General features: G+C 36.3%; 1 protein-coding gene and 1 pseudogene across 1 annotated transcript in view; one reads left to right on the forward strand and one right to left on the reverse strand.

The window, feature by feature from the left end:
• ARIH1 (ariadne RBR E3 ubiquitin protein ligase 1) overlaps positions 1-18,380 on the reverse strand; it is a 111,157-nt gene that overhangs the window by 74,213 nt on the left and 18,564 nt on the right.
• LOC144219131 (U6 spliceosomal RNA) lies at positions 5,594-5,694 on the forward strand (annotated as a pseudogene).

Raw genomic sequence — 18,380 nt, forward strand, 5'->3', positions numbered from 1 at the left:
CCACAATTCTAGATGTACATATGCATGCAGAGGCCTACATTTAAAAGAATGTGACATCTCCTGGTAGACTCCATCAAGTTACTGAATAACATTCCAATGATTAGTATTGTAGGGAAGTAACTATTTTTTGAAAGGTCTCAGTATACAACCTTTTTATTTTAAGAGAAAGCTCAATATTAAATGAATGGGTTTTATAATAGTCTAAGATGAAACAGCAAGAAGATACTTTTTAACCTAATTAACATACACAGAAAGGCCTCCATGCCTAGCTTTTTATCTATAGCACAATTTGATCTGAAATGAAATTAAACAGGTTGTGCACTCCATCTCAAAACTCAGTTTGAAATTTTCCTACAAAAGAATGGGCTCATAAAAAAAGAATGAAATTTTGCTATTTGTAACAACATAGATGGAACTAGAGAGTACTATTTTAAGTGAAATAAGTCAGTCAGAGAAAGACAAATATCATATGAATTCACTCATGTGTGGAATTTAAGAAACAAAACAAATGAGCAAAGGGGAAAAAAAGAGGCACCAAAAAAACAGACTCTTAACTAGAGTGAACTCATGGTTACCAAAGGGGAAACTGGGGGGAGGGGATAGGTAAATAGGTGATAAGAGATTAAGGAGTGCACTTGTGATGAGCACCAGGTGTTGTACAAAGTGCTGAATCACTATCTTGTACACCCGAAACTGTATGTTAACTGAAATTTAAATAAAAACTTTTTTTTTAAGAAGGCCTTGTTTTTATAGTATGTTTCCATTTAACTTAATCTACATGCTTCTTAAGAGAGCTTCTGAAGATCCAAATTTTATAGACTACTGCTTCATAATGCCTAAATATCAGGAGCCCAAAAGCCGTAAAATATAAAAAGTTCTGTATAGAATGAAATACTTGCAACACCTACAATAAACAGTAAGCAAGCAAACACACAAGTCCATAAAAAACAAACACAAACGGATGGTTTATGAATTCTAAGAATACAATTAGCTGAAAAACAAGAAAATATTCAACCTCCTTAATACAGTGTTTCTAATTTACCATAATGGCTAAAATCTTAAAAATTTATAATATGCAGGGACAGAGGAGGGGAAATGTCTCATGTTAGTGAAATGGCAACTTTGGTAAAATTTTTGTGAGTAGTTTGGCAAAACTGATCAAGATTTAAAATGCACATGACCTAAGATAGGATCTAGAGATTCCATTCCAGGAACCTACTCTGCAGAAATATGTACGTGTAGAAGGGGAAGAAGAAATTTCACATGCACATTATTTGGAAAAGCAATAAAGCAAAGGTAACCTACATGATCCCAAGGGGGGGATGCCTATAAATCATGCCATATCCATACTTAGAACATTATGCAGCAGCTAAAAAACAAAAAGATAATGGATCCATATGCATGGACATAGAAGGATATCCATGAGACATCACTGAATGAAAAACAAAAAAAGCAACTCACTGAACAACGTATAATATTTCATTTTTGAGTTTAAAAAAAAAGGTAAAGGGGCGCCTGGGTGGCTCAGTCGGTTAAGCATCCAACTTTGGCTCAGGTCATGATCTCACGGTTTGTGGGTTCAAGCCCTGCGGAGGGCTCTGTGCTGACAACTAGCTCAGAGCCTGGAGCCTGCTTTGGATTCTGTCTCCTTCTCTCTCTGACCCTGCCCTGTTCACGATCTCTTTCTCTCTCTCAGAAATAAATAAAACATTAAAAAAATTTTTTTAATTAATAAAAAGGTAAAATTCTACAATATACTCAATGTATAATGAAATAGTTACAAGGATTTATATTAAAACTGCTCTGAAAAAGAAAAAATAAACAAAGCTGCTCTGAAGAGTTACCATCCTTGAGGGAGGGACTTATTTGGGAACAGAGTGAAAAGAAGTGGGTTTTTTTCTGTACTGTATTACTTTTGTAACAATCAACTATAAACAGTATAAGCCTTGCTTTTCAAACTGTAGTTCACAAAATCAATCACCTGAGAGTCTGTTAGAAATTTAGACTCCTAAGTCTCAATCTGCATCTACTGAATTATTTCAACTACACTCTCAAAGGTTCCTGAAGTGATATGTATGCAAAATGAAGTTTGACAAGCATTGATACAAGCTACAGGAAGTTTTGATTGGTTACACTAACTCTAAAAGGTTTCATTTCCAATTCTCCTTAAATTTAATTAAATACTTGATTTCTTTTAAAAAAAATTATCATGTACAGTTGGTTGAGCATCTGACTTCAGCTCAGGTCATGACCTCATGGTTCGTGAGTTCAAGTCTCACATCAGGCTCACTGCTGTGAGTTCAGAGTCCCCTTAGGATCCTCTGCCCCCCAGGCACTCCCCCCACTCATGCTCTCTCTCAAATATGAGTAAACATTAAAGAAAAAATTATGTATAATTCAGGTATAATTTTTCTTCTTTGAAGGTATATAACTGTGTTGAGAGTTTTATACTAAGAGTCACTAAAAAGCTGCAATAGAATGAATGCTTAATAAATGACATTCAACAGAATAAATTATGTATCCAAAGTTCACAAAGTACCATATATAAAATGGAAAAGATGCTCTGGACTTTGATCATTTAGGATTTAGTAAAGGGTATATAAAAACCCCTAAGAAGATATTTTGAGCAAAGGGGGAGTTAATAAAAGGAATGAGTGCTTAATTGGTAGAAGAACTGGAGGAGTGGGGCAGCACAAGAATGACACCAGAACACTAAACAACTGAATCACAAGGAGCTCTCCCTGCCTAAGCTACCAATGGAACCACTAAATTCAAGAATGGGAGATGATGGTGATTCAAGGATTAGAAAGCTATAATCAGGAAGTCATCCTTACCCTTGCCACGACTGCCTCTAGATACCCAAAAACCCAGGTGATGTACAAAACAAGAGAGTCTATCTGCTGCTTTTGCCACAAATGACTCTTGATAATGCAGAAAAGTGAAGAATGGACAATGCCTGGGGCGCCTGGGTGGCTCAGTCGGTTAAACATCCGACTTTGGCTCAGGTCATGATCTCACAGTTCGTGAGCCCCGCATCAGGCTCTGTGCTGACAGCTCACAGCCTGGAGTCTGCTTCAGATTCTGTGCCTCCCTCTCTCTGCCTCTTCCCCACTCATGCTCTGTTTCTCTCTGTCTCAATAATACAACTTTTTTAAAAATTAAAAAAATGGACAATGCAATGCTAAATTTCTGCTACTGCAAAAAAAAAAAAAATCTCACATCCTTACCACCNCAAATGAAAAAAAAAAAAAAAAAATCCCACATCCTTACAACCCAGCAAAAAAAAAAAAAAAGAGCAGCAGCAGAAAAAAAGAAACCACTTTTGGTTTTCTAGCCCAACACAGCACAAAAAGGTACTCTAGAGAACTGAGGAAGACCATCAAAGAATTCCCAAATGGCCTAAAAGCTATATGCATTTAAAACAAATGTACAACTAAACAACACTAATCCTCAAAGTTTCCAGTTTGGAATGTTTATTTCTAAGCTACACTCCAAGAAGGAAGGTAAAAGAGAAGGGGAAAATGTTGAAGGTCATGTTGTTAAGAGACTTTCCCACCGAAGACACTGCTTGGAGATTACTTCAGCGAAAAGTTTACATGTTCACTCACTACCCTTGGAGATTAATTAAAAATTTAACACTGACAAGTTTTGACCAACTATCTATAATTCTGTAGATCCATGATACTTAACTTGAAATTGTGCTGAGGTATGCATTTGAACTATACATGTAATCTTGTTGTACCAAAACTTACTAATGAATACATTTAGCCAACTACCATCAATAACTCTCAAAATTGGCTTTGCTGTTCTTCGCTTGCCCTTGTACATGTATATTATAAAGGCAATTACTTCCTTCTATGTCATCTCAAATTTGGAGAGCCAAGATTTCACCTCTAGAGAATGTCAAGAGTTTAATCAGAACTTAGTAAAAGACATAAAATGCTTCTATAAATAGAAGAAAGGTTACTATCACTGTGTGTAATCATTTGATTTAGTCAGTAAAAATTCAACTGCAAACCAAAGCGGGCCATATGAGGGAAGGGATATATTTTATATAAACAATGTTAGGTAAAACTTCTTTTTTACATCAGAAAAACAAACTAAAGGCTTTATATAGCACTATATGCTTTTAGCATCTAGTTGATGAAGAGCCAAGTCACCTCCAACAAACATAACCCTAGTTTCAAATGTTTGCCATTACATGAGACCTCATTCAAGGCAAGATTTTCTTGGGTGTCAGTCTCCTAACTGAAGGGGAAAAATATACCCTGTAGTTTGGAGGGGAAGAAAAATCCCTACAGATAAAAGGGTAAGAACTTAAAGGAAAGTCCAAGAACCAGGTAACTCCAAGTTCCAAACTACCTTGACATAATAGAGCCAATTTAAACCACAAATAGAGATTCTACATAGTTCACCTTATGTTACTTGACTGTTTTTGCAGTAATTCAGAAGTGTTAGAGAATTATTTAAGAATCCTCTTAGTTATCTATTTACATGCTCACCTCTGGGTTCCAATTATTAGCTCAAAGTATTAGCATTCTATACATAGCTACTGTGGCACCAGTGAAAATGATCCACAAACACACAACCAAAACATTTTGAGTGACTTCAATGTACCTCACTTAATAACACAACCACCAGCCATCTCTGAACTACCTAAAGATGGCATACAAAATTGAATTCATTCTGTTAAGTGAACTGAATATTGTTAAGAAGTGTTGTATATAGCTTTCTCTTCCTCTGGAAGCACTTAAAAAAAAAAAAAAAAAAAAGATACGCGTTCCCAGCTACTTCTTAAGAATAAATTTTAACAGTACATTATTTGACCTAGTCGTTCCTCCTTCCTCATCATAGCAACTCAAAATACCTATCGATAAGTGGTAGGATTCTGACTAGCAATTCACTATTTCTTAATGATACTTTATGTATATATAGATGCTATACAAAAAAATTGTACAATATAAACATAAGTGAGACTCTTTGAAAACCACAGTGCTTATTTAAAAAGCGTGTGGGGGGTTAATTTTTATCTCAGAAAGACTTTATTTTTAAAAAGCCACTGTAGGGGGCGCCCGGGTAGTTCAGCAGGTTAAGCGTCTGACTTCGGCTCAGATCATGATCTCACAGTTTGTGAGTTCAAGCCCCACGTCAGGCTCTGTGCTGACAGCTCAGAGCCTGGAGCCTGCTTAGGATTCTGTGTCTCATTCTCCTCTGCTCCTCCCCCACTTGTACTCTCTCTCTCAAAAATAAATAAATGTTAAAAATGTAATAAATAAATAAGCCACTGTAAATTTCTTTAAAGCTCAAAAAGTAGCCATAAATTCAAATGATCTTGAAATAGACACATATATACTCCTGTATCATTTAAAGAAAGGTTTATAACCACGCTATAACAGTCTGTGTACATCTCCAGTATATTTTCTTGCCAATTATTCTCAAAATACACAGTCTCAATGATTAGAATCATGAAAAAGGAACACATGGCATATACAACTGAAATCATCCTCCTTTCATGAAGCTTATAATGAATACCTGGCCTAAGAACACATCTACATACACTTGCTGAGATTTTAAAGAATGAAGATAGCAGTACTCACTTTGGCAGCAAATATGTTTAAAATGGAAACAATACAGAAATTAGCATGGCCCCTATGCAAGAATGACATGCAAATTCAGGAAGTGTTCCATTTTTTTGTGTCAAAGAGTTTGGAGAACATCAATTAAGGAAGAATTTTCCTGATCGATGAAAAAAACTTGGTTATGCTCATCTACCTCTGCTAGAAATTTACCCAGTATATTAACATAGTGCACAATAAAAACGAAATAGTAAAAAAAAAAATAATAATGACGATACCACTAAATGTGGATCTTTGATAATGGGGTTGTACTGAATCACTATTTAGGCATTTTTAAAATTTAGTATATGCATAGATTTAGAAGTTAATTATATCCTCAAGATTTAACAATCCTCTCTGCCACATCTCAGTCAATACTGATTTGCAATCCTTTGAGGCAAGTATTTTAAATTCTTTTCACTGTTCCTTCTGGTACTTTTACCCCAAATAATATGCTTTCTCAAACAGCTACTATCTTTCTATTTTAGATATTATCTATCACTACCTTTGTTAATGATGAAGATTTCGCACTCTTAACCTCTTACGTGCACCTCTGCTCCAATCTTTCTCATATAATTTTGTCATCATTTTTTATTTAAGCCACTATCCATTGTTTTTAACAATCACCTAACAAGAATTCCAGAAAGAGAAGAGAGGGGAAAAAATTACCAAAGCAGTATTATAAGTTCATTTCCCAAAGCTTTTTAAAAGGACACAAATCTGGGGGTGCCTGGGTGGCCTGGTCAGTTAAACTCTTGATTTCAGCTCAGGTCATGGTCTCATGGTTGGTGAGTTTGAGCGCCTAGCCTGCTTGAGATTCTCTCTCCCTCTCTCTGCCCCTCCTCCCACTCGTGTGCATGCAAAAAAAAGTAAATAAACGGACACAAATCTTCCAGTTGAAAGGGTCCACTAAGGCTCAACACAATGAAAAGACTTCAAACAATCAAGAGAAAAGGCTGAAACTTCAAAAAAAAAAAAAAAAGTCATCAAGAAAGGAATACCAGACTGGTATTGGACTTATCAGCAGCAGTAAGTGCAGAAGGCAGTTATCTTTCATAAACATTCTAATCTAGACTTTCCCAGCTAGCCTATCTGCAACCAAATTTGAAGACAAATTAAAGACACTATCAGGGCCATAATGAGTAATATCATAAAGTCACATGGGAGTTAAATTAAGGATGTAGCCCAGCAAAATGAGATTAAATCAAGAAAAAGACACAAGTCTAAGAAAAAGAGGCTCCAATTTAAAAGTACAATAAAAGGGTTCGTGGGAAGGGCATCCTGATTACAACAGCAGGATGGAGGGCTCTGGAAGTGTAAATACAATCCAAACGACCTTGATACCAGAAACACTGTTCTCAGGTCATGATCTCATGGTTCATGCGTTGAGCCTCGTGTCGGGCTCTGTGCTGACAGCTAGCTCAGAGCCTGGAGCCTTCTTTCAATTCTGTGTCCCTCTCTCTCTCTCTCTGCCCCTCCCTCACAGTTTGTGTCTCTCTCTCTCAAAAATAAACAAACATTTAAAATTTAATTAATTAATCAATTAAAATATAATAAATAAAGGGGGAAAATGAAAACTATCAGTTACTTTTGAAGTATCAATAGTGGCAGTCAGAACTAGAGCCTATGTCTCTAAAATTCAGAATTGGTGTGCTTTATATCGATCTAGATTTGACAGTTTTAAAGAAATTATAGGCTCATGACAAATATTCATATTAATATTACCATACAAGGTAAATAAAGATTTCTGCTCTCTTTAGACATGAAATACATAAAATACATTTGGAAGAAAGGGCTAAATATGGAATAGGAGAGTAAAAACGTTAACCAAAAAGGTTTCCAAGATGAAAAAAAAGGCCACCTTAAATACCAAAACATCTTTTCTCAACACGATTCAAAAAATCTCTACTATGGTATACCATGAAACTTCAAAATACATTTCCACATTTAAGAGAATATAATATATAGTTTATTAAAGTATTAACTACTAACCTCAGTCTTTTGGGCCAGAATTTAGGCAGCGAATACTTAAGATCTTAGGTTTTACAGTCATTTTGAAAATTCAACGATTTTCACTGAAAACCAATACAAACCTGTATCTGCCTTTTCATCCAGGAAGCCTTAAAAAGCACTGTATTAACCTATTCAGAAAAACACAGCTCCTTCCTTTTAGAAGTATATCAACAAAGAAAATGATGCAAATATCTGTATCATGCAGCTATTCCTAGAATCTTACCTTGCCAGCCAATACTAGGGTATTGTAATATACTAGTAATATTAAGAAGCAACCTAATACTTTACCTTATATGTAAGCTTTCCATTTCTCTTTCTTAAAATATTTGCATTGTATTGCCTGAATTCTTAAAATTTGCCTGTGACTTAGTCTTTATAACTCAGTATAAAAAATGCTGTTGATCCCTCATTCTAATACAGCATTTAAAAAAAGAAAGAAGCCACATATTGGTATTGTAATTGGTATCATTCTGCAAGTAAATGGATACAAATATTTAAGCAAATGGTACGAATATTTAAATAGAAATGTTTCAACTTCCTTCCAGAAGTTAAACCTGGAAGATTCAGATTATTTCCATCAAAATATTCCAGAATCAGATATATAAATAAATATTAATGTATAAAATATACACACATGGCCAGATCAATCTAATTTCCCCCCTCCTTTTCCTTCCAGTTTTACAAGTGGGTCCTCTCTCATTAGTTTCTGAAAATTTACCAACCAGGTCCATGAATCAAGCAAACAGCATGAATACCCTCCATTTAATCATTTCTTCTATTACTTAGCATCTTGTTTTTAAAAGACAATGGCACACCCCAATTGACTATAGCCTAAGTGCTTAGTAAGCTTCTGGTTTAAAAAATACTAAACTGTACCATTTATAAATGGCTCTATCAAGTCTGTCATGTCAGAACAGGCTTGTCATCAAGATTTGCAGGATAAATGGTAGGCCCTTGAAATAATGAGGTACTTTGAATCACTATACTGTATACCTGAAACTAATATTACACTGTATTTTAACTTAAAAAAAAAATGAGGTACTGTACTTGCTGCCAAAATGCGGTTGCACATATGTGTATTTAATGGTCCTTTAATGACTTGTCTTTGGAATGATTCTGTCCTACCTTTGCTGCTGCAGCCCGCCTGTCCTTTGCATCACTGAATTCATACTTCTGGAAGTACCCAATATGCACTGTAACAGACAGATGGACAGATCAATGGGCCACAGCGGCAAAGGCCAGATAGACAGACTTGATAAAAATTAAAATCAAGGTATAAAAGGGAAGGGGGAAACCAGAAGAAAACATATCTATATTCTATAAACAAAATACCTGAACTTCAGGTCTACAGTCCTCCCAAACACATACCCAAATAAAATAATTTTGATTTCTCTTCTTTCAAGTAGAAATAGTACCATTGCAATAATCAGTATTTTTAATACCATTAACAGTTACAAATATAGCAGGCACTTCGATAACCATGCCACACAATTTCTTCACAGGCTACTCTAATACACAAATTATCACATCCAAAAACTTTTTTTATACCAAAATTAACATGGCAATTATTATATGCAGAAAATTTCTCTAATACCAAAGTCTACTGGAATCACAAAATAAAAGTAGTATTTCAGTATTTTACCATTCTACCTTTCCCTGTCTTTCTATGTAGAAATAGTTGCTAATACCACATCCAGATAACTTTAGGGGCTTAAAAAAATATATGATAGTGTCATTTAGAACAATTACAAAGATATAATAAAATATTTATAAATAAAATTACCAATAATATCCTTAAAATCTATGTAGAGTCCTCCAGTTACCTCAAATCCATTCAAACAAGCGTTCACACTTCAAGAAGCTTCTAAAAGTTATTTTTTAAAACACACCTTTATGTCCCAAAATGCTAGGTTGCTTAAGCTTCATTAAAAACTTAGATCCAGGGGCGCCTAGGTGGCTCAGTCAGTTAAGCGTCCAACTTGATTTTGGCTCAGGTCATGATCTCAGTTTCAGGAGTTCAAGCCCCACATTGGGCTCTGAGCTAACAATGTGGAGGCTGCTTGGGATTCTCCCTCTCTTCATGCCCCTCCCCTGCTCGTGCTCTCTCGCTCTCTCAAAATAAATAAATATACTTTTTAAAAAAACACAATAAGAGCTTGGATCCATGTAAAAAGCTGTTTTGATTTAATCAAACATTTTATTTTTCACACATCTAAAATAATGTCATTCTCCATGTTTAGGAAAGACTGAAAAAAAAATTTCCCCTTTTATTTCCAATGGATCTAACCACTTACACATCTCTTATTGTAATCTCTCAAAAAATTAAGCAGGTAATTAGACATAATAATAAAAAATGTAATGCATGATCCTAGACTGGAAGAAGAGAAGTTATAAAATGACATATTGGACAACTGCAGAAAAGTCAATGTAATGTGTATACTTTTTCTATGATAACGTTATTCAGATATAATTCACATACCATAAAATTCACTTTCAAAGCGAATTCGGTAGTTTTAATAATATTCAGAGTTGTGACACACAGTTCTGTCAGCCATTAATTTTAGAACATTTCATCACCCCTCATCACCTCATCATACCCGCTAGTAGTCCCTCCCCAAACCTCCCTCCCTTCCCCAACACAGCCTCTAACAACCACTCATCTTTTTGTCTCTGTGCATTTACCTATTTGGGATATTTTATAAAAAAAGCATCATAAAGGGGCGCCTGGGTGGCTCAACTGGTTAAGCGTCCGACTTTGGCTCAGATCATGATCTCACAGTCCATGAGTTCAAGCCTCACGTCAGGCTCTGTGCTGACAGCTCAAAGCCTGAAGCCTGCTTCAGATTCTGTGTCTCCGTCTCTCTCTGCCCCTTCCCCACTCGTACTCTCTCTCTCTCAAAATAAATAAACATTAAAAAAAATTTTCTTAAAGAACTTCTATAACTCAACATCTAAAAACCAAATAATCCAATTAAAAATAGGCAGAAGACAGGAACAGGCATTTCTGTTAAGAAGAAATCTAGATGGCCAACAGACACACAAAAAGATGTTCAACCCAATTCATTATCAGGGAAATGCATATCAAAATACAATGAGATACCACCTCACACTTGTCAAAATGGGTAAAATCAAAACCGTAAGAAACAACTGGCGTTAGAGAGGATGTGGAGAAACACGAACCCTCATGCGCTATAGGCAGAAATGCAAACTGGTGCAGCTGCTCTGGAGAACAGTATGAAGGTTTCTATAAAGTTAAAAACAGAACTACCTTATGGTCCAGTAATCACATTACTGGATATATATCCCCAAAATACAAAAATAGTCTAAGAGATACATGCACCCCTATGTTTACTGCAGCATTATTTACAACAGCCAAGTTATGGAAGCAGCCCAAGTCTCCACTGATAGATGAACAAATAAAGATGTGGTATATAATACACAATGGAATATGATTGAGCCATAAAAAAGAACGAAATCTTGCCATTTGCAACAAGGATGGTGCTAGAGAGTATTATGCTAAGTGAAATAACCCACTCAGAGAAAGACAAATACCATATGGTTTCACTCATGAGTAATTTAAGAAACAAAAAAAAAGGAGGGGTGCCTGGGTGGCTCAGTTGGTTAAGCGTCCGATTTCAGGTCAGGTAATGATCTCACGGTTCGTGGGTTTGAGCCCCGCGCCGGGTTCTGCGCTGACAGCTAGCTCAAAGCCTGGAGCCTGCTTCAGATTCTGTGTCTCCCTCTCTCTCTGACCCTCCCCTGTTCACGCTGTCTNGGAGAGATAAACCAGAAAATAAACCCTTAATTACAGACAGCAGGTTGATGATACCAGAGGGGGGGTGGATAGAGAAGGGCGAAATAGGTGATGGAAATTAGTAAGAGTGCACTTATCATGATGAGCACTGAGTAATGTATAGAATTGTTGAATCCTTATCTTATTGTATACCTGAAATTAATATAACACTGTAGATGTTAACTATACTGAAATTAAAATGAAAAACTTAACAAAAAAATTTTAATGTACACATGTAAAGCTGTTAACAGGCAAGAAAACACCTAGGCATTCCTGAAAAATTTGTTCTCAGCACCCAGAATTCTTTTCCACCCACTCCACTACCATAATTTAGAAAAACAACTGCCCCCACTCCCAAATATCCTCAGGTTCTGAAGGCATTTTAACCAAGCAATGTGTTTAAAAGACAGGGTGGCAAGAACATGAAGGGCCATTCCCAGACTGGATGAATTTTTTCTTTAGCTTCGGGCTGTGTCCACATTCTTAGCACAACCCCAACTATGGTCCTTCAACTTTTATCACAATACAGTAATTTGGAACAAGTTTCATCTACATGGCTAATGTCACACTATAGAAATGAGTCCTTCTGACCAAAAGCCTTGCTTCTGGTGGTGCTAATCCTTTCTTAAAGCAATTGTAGGCAGCCCTCTCCCAATCAAGATGGGGTAGCTAAGAGCACAGGAAGCCTCCCTAGGAAGTAAGGCAGACTTCTTTTTTATCTCTCTTCAGAGATTTGTTAGTATACACTGCAATTGTTTGGCTCTGACAAACACAAACAAGTGAGATAGAGAAAAAGGTGTTGATTCTTTGACACTCTGTTTTAATAAAAAATTAAATTGATTAGATTCACTCACTAAACAAATAACCATACAATCAGACTCAAAAGTATTCTACAATTGTAGGAATTTAAACATTTTATACCTGTGCCTCATTTTTATACATTACATTTTCCTCAAAAGTACAGTTGAATTAGAATGCAAAGAACTGGAACACAAGAGGCCCTGCCTAATTGGATAGCTGCAGAGCTCACGCGCGCATACAGGTCTCAAAAGGGAAAAAAAAAGAATGTGGACTTGTTCCAAGAGCTGGAGACAGAGAAGGTGAATATTCAGGGGGAAAGCATCGTATCCTCCTAGTTCTTTTTATCACCAGAAAAAGATGGGCAGGAGATGAGCTTTACCTTGACCACTGCTTCAGTTTTCACAGGCTTTTGCAGATCTAAATATCCCAAACTGTTTACTACACGAGATGCCACTGAATACACAGTGCATTTTTCTGTTCCTAAATTAACTTTGTAGACAGGAAAATAATTTTAGCGTCTCAAAAGGAAGATAAAAATAATGATTGCCTCTGGGGGAGGGAATCAGGTAGTAAAGATATTAAGGTAGATTTTTTACTTTTTGAATTTTGAGCCAAGAAAACACATGCACAGTCAATAAAATTTTTTAATCCTAAAAAAAGTCTTATCAACAGTCTTAGAGTACTGAGGTTTCTTTTTAATTTTTATTTATTTATTTAAGGCTTATTTATTTTTGAGTGAGAGAGAGCGTGAGCAGGGGAGGGGCAGAAAGAGAGGGAGACACAGGATCTGAAGCAGGCTCCAGGCGCTGGTCGGTCAGCACAAAGCCATGAGATCATGACCTGAGCCAAAGTTGGATGTTTAACTGACTGAGGCCATCCAGGTGCCTCTAAAATTTTTTAAATCAAGCGTTATAAAGGAGAGAGTTCAATCATACTGACCTCAGCATGCAACTTATTTCTGTACTATGTGTTGGTTACACAGAATGATGAAAATCCAGATTCACAATAAGTTTGCATTGCAGTTTCAAGATATTCTTTAACTGACCCAGAAGCTTAAAAAAGGTAGTAGAAAATATTTTATTCAGAGCTAACTAGTTAACACTGTCTAGCAACTGGCTTTGTTTTTATAAATGCAGAGTCCAATGAAATATATAGAACTCAAAACTATTAATAACATGGTAACGCAAAGATAAATTACCTATTGTTACTGCAAAACCTTCCAATGCCTGCAACGAGGATGTAAATAAACAGATCTGCCTTTGCCTTCTCTGGCATTTATTTAACTGAACAGGGTACACACGAGCTGTAGTGTTCCACCTTATACAACTTTGCTTGAGCAGACACCCACAAGTTTGAATCCAAAATATCAGTGCATAATAATATTCCTAATCAACAATCCATAAGAAGTAGAGCAGAAGCATTATATCTGCATTCTACACCCAAGAAAATGTTAGCCTGGATATAGTTTAATGCATTGGTAGTCTCCGATATGTTAAATAAGTCTTTAATAGAACAGCTATCAGGAAGAGTCAGAAGCAGGTAGGTTCAAACAAACAAACAAAAGCTACAGAGACAGATATTAATATATGGAAAAAGTCAAGAGGCTCCTGGGTGGCTGAGCAGGCTGGGCGTCCAACTCTTGATTCTTGATTTCAGGTCAGGTCACGATCTCGCAGTTCGTGGGATGGAGTCTGGTGTTGGGCCCTGCACTGATATAGCAAAGCCTGCTTGGGATTCTCTCTCTCCTTCTCTCAGGCCATACCCTGCTANTTAAAAAATTTTTAATTAAATTAAAAAATTTATATTAAAATTTTAAATTTATATTAAATTTTAAAAAATATATGTATGGAAAAAAATATATATGGAAAAAGTTGAAATCACAGCTGTTCAAATATGAAATGCACTCACTTCTGTGCCTGTGAGGGTTTAAGTCACTGTAAGAATAGTCTCAGGGACCACTTAACAAGGAGCTAGTACTTAGTAAGAGGTTGGCCAGAACAACCTTTAAGATCCCTCTTTACTGGGATGCCTGGGTAGCTCAGTCAGTTAAGTGTCTGACTTCGACTTCGGCTCAGGTCATGATCTCACGGTTTGTGGGTTTGAGCCCTACATGGGGGCTCTGTGCTGACAGCTCAGAGCCTGGAGCCTGCTTCAGATTCTGTGTCTCCCTCTCTCTCTCACCCTCTTCTGCTCACGCTCTTTCTCAGAAATAAAAATAAAACATTTAAAAAATTTTTTAAAAAGGGTCCCTCTTTTTCCTTGTTAATCTGACTCTGGGAATCAAAAAGCTGGTTGATTAGGTAAATTTACTGCCATCCTTAATTCTTTAGCTATTGTTTGTTTGTTATAAATTCTTTCCTAAAAATGAGTCTCTGCAAATTTTAAAGTCCTATTTTCACACTTTGGCTTTATAGTACGGTGGAATGCAACATTATACATCAATCTCCAGGCACTGTCATATATTCCAAGGACCCAGCTCTAACTATACTGATGCAATATGAGTTGAGATGGTTACAAAAAAAATAAAATGTTTAGCTTCAATGGAATGGAAATTATTACATTTAAAAAGCTAAACTGGTGAATAAAATTATATACATACATTTCTTTCCACATTAAATAACAATCTGAGGCCTACTTAAGTTTTCATTTCATAAGAATTGAAGTGATGGAACAGTAGGCTGAAAGATAAAGACATTTCCTTACACAAGAGTTTAAATGGGGTCAGTAATAACTTCCTCTGAGAACTTCACAAAAGAACTATCTTATTATTGAGCAAATGAGTTAAGTCAGCTGTTCTCAAACATATCAAGCACTCATTATCCTGTGAATCTGTAACAATTTTACAGTATTATTCTTCCAAAATTTCTTGGTACTTCTATCACAAGGAGAACGTTGTTGGGCTTTGCGGACCACTGGTCTCAGTTTGTAATTTCTTTTTTTTATGACTTTATTTTTTTTATTTTTTTATTTTTTTTTAATATTTTTATTTATTTCTAGGAGAGAGAGAGANTTCTTACATAAATCATGAATACAATTTTGCACAGTATAAATGCATTCTATAATGTAGGTCAAGTAGTGGAATTATTTAATGTTAAAACTTTGAGTTTCTAAATGCTTACACTGGGCTACAAAATAGTAAATATTGTTAATAGTGATTCTGACTTGAAATTTTCTTGAGGATGGTACATAGTAGGTTGTAAAGTTTAAACGGGGCATGTAGTAGACATGCAGACTGACTGTTTCACTCATGGTTACTATTTATTTGGATTCATAGGCCACAGCAATGAAGTCTTAAGTCAGAGCTTGTTGACTGAGTCTGTACAGGTCAGTCTCCTGAGGCATAGAGCTAGACGGAGAAAAGTGTAGTGGATCTAGAGAGACAAACAGAAAATATCTAGCACACAAGACAGTAACATTCACATGTTTTACAATTATACATAACTTAAGTAGTAAGTTCCAACCCCAGCTATGAAGACCTTGGCAAGTTATTAAAATCCCCTAAAGTCTCAACTTCCTTATCCAGAAAATAGTAAAAATACCATCTACTTCAGAGAACAGTTGTGAGGACTAACACTCTCTTAAATAGCCAGTGAAGAACAAAAATCAGAAGGCACATTAGAGAATGAGAGAAGAGTTAATTCAGTGAAGTCAAGACGAATGTGAACTGACAAACAAAAACACAGGGATAGTACCAAGATTAATTTTTATCAATAATAAAATCAGTAAGAAAACTCATTCATATTTAATTTTGACTATTCAATGTTCTTTTATCATCTATGTTCCAGGAACTGTGCTAGTCAATGGTAATGTCAAAATTAATACACTGATCTACCCCCTCAAGGACTGCAGATTTATTTAGTACAAGAACAAATCATAGAGATAAGAGCTTTTTAAAAGAAGTATGTACAAAATTTTGAGACACACTCACAGGTAAGGATTCAAAGAAGAAATGATGTTTAAAGTGGGTCTTAAAATATGAAAGAGTGTATCAGGGGAAGGCATTAGAAGCAAAGGAAAAAGCCTTACAAAGGCAAAAGACAAACTTCACAGGGAATATCTGTACTCTGCTATGCCGGGATGAATGTGAAGAAATGGCAGAAAAGGTACATGGGGCCGAATTATGAAAAGCCTGATCTACCATGCTAAGGAATCTTTCATCGTAATACGCATCCTCTTGTAACCTAGTCATTGCGACCCGTTGGCTAAGAGGGCTAAGAATGATTTCCTATTCCATTTCCACCCCATCGCTGATCACAAATGATAAAGGTGTGGTATACTTTCTCAGGCTATAAACTTAGGACAATTTTGACACTGTCATAAACTGAAAACGATGACCACCCTGTAAAAAAAGGAAACCTGCAGCATTCCTGGAGAAATCTGTGGTGACCATAAAATTATCACAAGGCCACGCCTTCCATCAATATCACCTTACATGTTCTTTTGATTTTTCTAATTTTGCCAATGAGAGAGGCTTCTTATAACTTCTAATAGCTATAACAAGACTCAACGTGTCCACAGACAAGTCAACATTTTGCTTCTTTCCTAAAAACCAACAGATCTCTTTGGAAGGCAGGGCTTTCCTTAACCAAGCAGCAAAGATGGGTCAACACACAACAAAAGCGAACACAGCAGGGTTCACCGGTATTAAAAAAAAATACTTCAAAAGACAAACTGGTAAATCGTGGGATTTCTGGGTAATGGCAATATACTAAGATCTTCAACTTTGAAAACAAGGCCAGGAGAAGTCCAGAAACAGAAAATAATGGAGATCAGGCTACAGATGGATAAAAATGAACATGATGAGTCCTGAGTTATTATCTTTACAATCAAGTACTTATTTACATATCTCCCTTTCCTAGATTAGGAACTCTGGAAAGGAATGTTCTGCACTCATCCTTATATACCTATTGCCAAGCACATATACTGAGAGAGGCATATATGTAAAAGGTAAGTACAGATTTGGCAGAACATGGTGACAGGAAGCTGTATAGCGGTTTCAGGAATAGTAAAATCTAAGAACAAGTTCAAGATAGACAGTGGCATTAAGCAGATGGAAAGGAGGCTTTGGTCTTTTAGCTGCCTATCTTGAAAGCATTCACACTATGTTTTGCCACTTATACCTGACTTTCATAACTGGAAAAGATCTTTGGAAATCATCAAATCAGAGGTGCCTGGGTGGCTCAGTCAGTTAAGCATCTGACTTCAGCTCAGGTCATGATCTCATGGTTCACGGGTTCAAGCCCCGCATCGGGCTCTGTGCTGATGGCCAGCTTAGAGCCTGGAGCCTGCTTTGGATTCTGTATCTCCCTCTCTCTCTGACCCTCCCCTGCTTGCGCTGTCTCTCTCTCTCTCTCAGAAATAAATAAAAACATTAAAAAAAATTTTTTTAAAAAGGAAATCATCAAATCCAAATATTTTCTTTTGCAAGGGCAAATTCAGACTCGGGCCTGATTTAGTCTAAAGTCACACAGTTGTATATATAGGACTAGACTCTAGTCCTAGACTATAAGACACAAGAGTTTTATGAAATGTGAATTAAATAAGACAAAATGATTGTTAGGTACTTAACAGTTTTATAAATACTTGTTGTCCCACATACAGAAGAAGATTTTAAATACTGATTTTGGTAAATCTGCTGTATTACACAAAAGAAGCTGGCGCCCTATACCATTTGGAGGGCTTCCAAGTTCACTTTTAATTACTCATTAAATATAACTTTTTTTCCCTTAAATCTCATGGTCCTGGAACTAAAATCTAGCCTTATAGCCATATCCTTGTATCTTTCCCTTCCTTTCTTCCACATGCTATCTGCGGTTACTAGCCTCCAAGATGGCCCCGAATGATCCTTAGGTCCTGTTATTTGTTCAGACCCCTCCCACACTGGGTTCTAAGGCTAGATCATAGAAGACTTACAGTATCTGTCTTGCTACTTTGATTACTTGTTCTGGAAGAGTGATCCTAAGTAGCCCTATGGAGAGGCCTGTGTATAAAGAACCGAGTCCTACCAATAGTCAGTCCGTGAGTAAGCCATCTTAAAAGCATTTCTTCAGCACTAATCAAGCCTGAAGCCTCAGCTGACAAGATGATTACAATCTCATTAGAGACCCTGAGCCAGAACACCCAGCAAAGCAACTCAAAACTATTAGATAATAAATGTT

This window comes from Crocuta crocuta, unplaced genomic scaffold, assembly GCF_008692635.1.
Source record: "Crocuta crocuta isolate KB4526 unplaced genomic scaffold, BGI_CrCroc_1.0 scaffold130, whole genome shotgun sequence".
NCBI classification, from domain to species: domain Eukaryota; kingdom Metazoa; phylum Chordata; class Mammalia; order Carnivora; family Hyaenidae; genus Crocuta; species Crocuta crocuta.